Source organism: Peromyscus californicus, unplaced genomic scaffold (assembly GCF_007827085.1).
Source record: "Peromyscus californicus insignis strain IS unplaced genomic scaffold, ASM782708v3 Scaffold_4__1_contigs__length_199733344, whole genome shotgun sequence".
NCBI lineage: Eukaryota > Metazoa > Chordata > Mammalia > Rodentia > Cricetidae > Peromyscus > Peromyscus californicus.
The window spans coordinates 32,926,711-32,932,710 of record NW_026294562.1 but is presented as its reverse complement, the minus strand read 5'-3'; positions in this window follow the sequence as shown (position 1 = coordinate 32,932,710).

Here is a 6,000-nt window from a genome sequence, read left to right as displayed (position 1 = left end):
GTATATATAAATTGGTAAAAGCATATATATGTTCAGTCTTAGATATGAAATAGAATTCACATCAGCAAACAGAGTCAATACACCCATCTAGGCAGGCAGTGTAGTCATTCAAGGACATAGGTGAACAATGATTCAAGTCCCTTTAACACAGGGTTTTGAGTTTTCCTTAGAGTGTTCAATATAACTGTTCAGACTAAAAGCATAGAAAGTCTCAGCAGAAGATTTTTACAAGGGCACACAGAGTTTCCTCACACTGCATTGGTTGACACATGACGTGCATAGGACTATCCTCTGAGCCCAACTGCCATCATCTTCATGAGTCCATCTGTGTCTGCTTGCACAAGGTCACTGCAGCTGGGTTTGTTGACTATTGACATTACCCATAGAAGGAGGGGGAGGGAGAGAGGGTCATGGGACTCTCACCTGAATCTCTAGCCTCACCTTCCCCCTAGCTGTATGCAGTTCTGCCCTAATTGCTCATAGCCTCAGGAAAGGACTAGAGGACAGAGGGTAGGTACGTGGGTTTGAGGGAGGACTCCATCTTCTGGTCCCAGGGTAATCATCCACATTGAGTTCAGAAGTTCCAGTGTGGCTCCTTTAGGGCAGTCCACTTTCAGGCCCTTAACTGCTAACTCCATGTTCAGTAAGTAGGAGTAATACACTCATTGGTTCCTGCAGAGTGAAATAGTGGCATTGTACCTCTGTTGTTGGGAACTTAGAAAGAAGAGTAGAGTTTATTGCTGGTGGTCATGTCAGAGGAGCAGCAGGTGGCAATTGAAGTTCAAGGTGTCAGCCCACCAGGACGGAAACTCCCTGATGGATGGATCTCCCATAGACAAGGCCCTAGGACCACAGACCCTGGAATGCCTTTTGCTGCTGCTGTGCCTTTACATGTTTGCTGCTACCATCTTTCTCTGGTATCTGGCATGGTGTGAATGGGTGTGGGGAGAGCCCTACTTCTTGTAGGGTGCTTATCTCATGGAAACATCCTATTCTACTGGGCATTTTTACCTGTGGATTATTATGAAGATGATTCCTCCCTAAATTGTACTGTATAATTGATAATAATAATGTTAGTTTATAGAGAGTTTTGATGAATAAAAATAAATACAGGGAAATGTTACACAGCTAGGGCTTAGGAGCTACATTAGATCACAGCTCTCAAGTTAATGATTAAGGAAAACAGTTGAGTCCCAGGAGCCAGGCTCGCTCAAATTCCTTTAATCTTGATGCTGAAAGACAGACACATGTTTAGTCACAGGTTTTGGTGTGCATCATTAGCTGAAACAAAGCCTTAAAATAACTTCAGCTTAGATCAGATGCTTTGATAATAGTTTTCAGATTTAAAAAAACCCCAGAAAATCTAAAGTTCACAAGGACACATAGCTGAGGTCAAAAATACAAAGCAACCCAATTGTTACTAGATGACACACTTCCCTTGCTAGGGTTGGTTGATGGTCAAAAGTGATGATTAATTCCTTATACCCATTCCTGCCCTCGATCTCCTGATATAAGAAACTCTTGATGAGTGGGTGGGTATGTGCCCCCAAAGATTTAAAGTAGAGCTGACTGATTCATTTTCATATATAAAAGTTTAGGTTTATGAGTCCTTTAAAATTCCTTATAAGATTACCTTTCAAGATAAATAATAAAGTGATTGATTCTTTCTTTTTAACTGAAATATGCAGCTTGCCAACAAAAGAGTTGGCTGAGAAAAATACTTTCTGCTTGCTCATGTTCTGTTAACCTGCGACAAGTTACTTAAATGTAAATGCATGTGGGTGACTGTTTTTAATCATGTAAGAGACATGAAAAACATGTTTTTATCTGTATTCATTATAATCATTCACTTGAAAAGTAGAATGTAACCATATTGTGATTCATGTATTGCCTGAAAGATTTCGTTGGGGTATACACGCTGTAGGAAAAGTATACTATAGAAGAACAGAAAAGAATAAAGAAGGGAACCATCAAGAGAGTGTGCGAGTGTCTTTTTCTCTAACCTCCTCAGATAGAAAAGTCTAGTGCACGTCGATGCTGTGGATTTCCCTTTGAGACCTGTGCTGCTGAGGGCTGGTTCCCCAGGCAGTGATAGTTTGTCTCCTTACAAAGGAATTTTAGCACACCTGACAGAGCCTGATAAGAAAGGAAGCTGAAAAACAGTCTCGCTGCCCAGGAGAAAGTGGTGTATGCATGTAAGGTGAGGGCAAGTTGGGGTATCAGAACTGTCTCGCAGTACCTATGCAAAGCCTACAGTGCGTTATAGAATTCAGGCTCTACTGAGCCTTTTTTTTAGTTGTTTAATAACAATTTTTAAACATTTTTTGAAATTTTACTTATTATTTTGTGTTATGAGTATTTCCAGAATGCATTTATGTGTAGTTTGTGTGTGTAGTGCCTATTGGATCCCCTGGGACTGGAGTTAGAGAAGGTCGTGAAGCACATTGTGGGTGCTGGGAATTGAACCTGAGTCCCTTGGAAGAGTAATCAGTGCTCTTGACTGCTAAGTCATCTCTCCACCCTCAAAACATTTTTTGAAACTAGTTTTCTTCCTATAATCTAAGACCAGTAATGAAGAAACCTTTTTTTTTATTTTATTATTTTTAGAATTTACTAGGAAAAAAAATTTTAGGGTTTTAAGACCAAAATACTAGTGTTTCCTTTAAGTAATGAATTGCTTTACTTCGGCCATAAATCTTGGAAATATTGTCAGGATTGGCTTAGAAAGACCAGAAATCATTTAATTCTTTCAGCCAAGTAACATTTATGGGACATTTACTAGATGTCAAGCTTCCAATACGATACTGAGAATAAAGAAGGAAGATCCTGAGGGATCAAAGAACAAGGTGAGACATGAATATTGCAGAGAAATAGCAGAAAAAAGTGAACAGCCATGTCAGTGCAAAAACTAACCAATAAGGGGCCATGCTGATGGGTAGCAGAGTTGGGAGCCACCTTTAAATAGGATGGATGGGACAGGAGCTTCTTATAAATGGCATATTTATATGGACTCCCTATTCATGTCCTGAAGAAGCCCTAGAAGTACAATATTCACCAAAGCACTAATAGAGTGCAGTACTCAACTCATTATCGAGTTCATGGGAAGCCAGAGAGTGATGGGGAAGGGTGTGGAGGACACAAGGTGAGAGTCTAAACCTTGCCATGCAGGTCCCCAAGGCACATAGTACAGTTCAATGTTGTTCTAAATGCAATGGGAAGCATTTAATGGTTTTTATGTAGGTTCATTGTCATCAGGGCTGTGACACTGATTCTGCTATGGAAGCAGTGTTGCAGGGGCCATGGAAGCAGGGAATAGCTGATGTTGGGGTCATAGCCTGGGGAAGTCTGGCAAGAGGGAGGCAACCTTGGGGAGCCCATAGATCTTGATGTTGAGTTAGTCCTTCTCGTGTGTCCCCAGAGAGAGATTTGCTTCAGACTCAGTATTCCTCTCTCCTCATCTTCCTTGTTAGATGATCTAGACCCTTGTAATGGTTTAAGTCATTTCTGAATCCTAGAACATGGATTCTTTGTTCCAAAAGTAATAATTTCACAATACAGCCTAGAAAGACATGGCCATGCTTCTGGGTGGGTGGATCCAAAGATTTAAGCTGTAAAGACAAGGGGAACTATGAGGAAAATGGTTCTATAAAATCAAAATTGTAGCTGGGTGGTAGTGGCACACACCTTTAATCCTAGCACTCAGGAGGCAGAGGCAGGCAGATCTCTGTGAGTTCAAGGCCAGCCTGGTTTACAGAGTGAGATCCAGAAAAGGTGCAAAGCAACACAGAGAAATCTTTTCTCGAAAAACAAAAAAACAAAACACACACACACACACACACACACACACACACACACACACACAAAAAAAAAAATTGTCACACAATATGGATGAATGTAGATTATGGAGCCAAGAAAAAAGTTATTTGATACTCACCTAGATTGTGTGAAAGGGAGACAATGGGAAATTCTGTGGAGAGGGTTGGGAGAACTGAAGTTTGATTATGAAACCATCAACCTAGGGTGAGTGTGGAGAAGTGAAGTGCAGGAGGCTACTTCCTCAAATGTTGAGACAATTCTGAGAATGCTCTGGTTTGAACTTCAAGTTACTGGAAATGGAAATTACGTGCTCATGCATGTATGTGAAACATGCACACCTCTCAGAAAGAGGTAGTGTTGGGAGTGGTGGTGCACACCTTTGATCCCAACACTGGGAAGCAGAGGCAGGTGAATCTCTGAGTTTGAGGCCAACCTGGTCTACAGAGTGAGTTCTGGGACAGTGGGGCTGTTACACAAAGAAACAGTGTCTTCAAAACCCAAAACCAGAAGAAGAAGAAGAAGGAGAAGGAGAAGATGGAGAAGAAGGAGAATAAGAGGAAGAAGAAGAAGAGGAGGAGGAGGAGAGAGAAGAAGGAGAAGGAGAAGATGGAGGAGAAGAAGAGGAAGAAGAAGAGGAGGAGGAGGAAGAAGAAGAAGGACAAGGAGAAGAAGAAGAAGAAGAAAGAAGAAAGTGGGCTTGTTTGGGGACTGGAGAGATGGCCACCACCGCCCGACCCTCAGGGTCCCTCTTAAGGCCCATCAATAGGGAGGGCTGCAACTTAAATCGGCAGAACAAACCTTTCTGAACAATCTTGCTCACGATACTTTCCCTCGTCAACTTCCCAGTTGCTTGCTTCCCCGGACCCCTGAGTGTAGCATGGGATACTTTAGAAACCCAGATTTCTAACCACATTTTTGCATTACATCTGGGTATGCCCATGTGTTCTGGGGAGATGCTGATGCTAATAAACCGGTTTGGTATTGCTGTCTTACGTGGCTCCAGCTGGAGAACCTGAAACTGAGGGAGGGAAGGTTGATTTTCCTACAGTTGTCCTCAGTCTTGGCTGTACCTAGCTCCCCCTCACTAACTTGAAGGCTATCTGGGCTCCGTGCCCACATGTGCCTGAACTGTTCATCATCTTACAAAGAATTTAAATCCACACCAGTGAGATGGCTCAGCAGGTAAAGGCACTGGCCACCAAGGCTGCATTCAAGCTCCAGGATCCATGTGGGGAAAGGAAAGAACTGACTCACATTGTCCCCTGACTTCTCAAATCAAACTATAGTGCGCAAGCACACAGACACACACACACACACACACACACACACACACACACACACACACACACCAAAGCAACATCATTTTATTTGTATTCTTTAAAAAAACTAAGATAAAATTTTCTAAATCCAATGTGCCTGGATTCTAAAACATGCAGAGGAGACCTGTGTGTTCTTCCAGAGGTCATTTATGTAGAGATCATGGGCCACCCATCCACCCATGTTTTATTTGCTTTTTTCACAAGCTGGCCACAGAGTGACCTTTGAAGTTGACTCCCTGGGACATGTTGGTGTAAAGCTCTGACCATCGAGTCCTGAATTACACCACAGGCCAGCAGCAGTCAAGACACCTTATGTGGAGCTGAGATGGGACAGAGAGGAGAAGTTAGGGGACTTGGGAAGGAGACCCTCACTCCAGAGCTCTGTTGAAGCCTCTCCAGCTGAGAATCAAGAATTCCGGCACAATTAACAAAATTTGCTGTGAAGAGACAGTATCCCTTTTACATAAAGATTTTTTTTTAAAATAGGAAAGGGAAAACAGGAACGAGCCATGCTTTGGCCTGAGTATGTATGTCCTTACTCCTTCCCACATTTAAACCAGCAATTTTCTGCGAGTTCCACAAATAAACCTGTAAAAATGTCTTAATTGCCTTATGCATCCCTGTGGCCTCAGTTTTAGCTTATCAGCTATAATCTTATCCAACACAACTAAGGGACCACTCTATGACCTTTTTATAGGACTCAGGGTCACAGGTTGTGACCCAATAAGCCAGGTTCAACCATCTGTCCTGGATAAGCTAATTAAAAGAGCCAAATTAAGCTGGGCGGTGGTGGCGCACACCTTTAATCCCAGCACTTGGGAGGCAGAGGCAGGCAGATCTCTGTGAGTTCGAGGCCAGCCTGGTC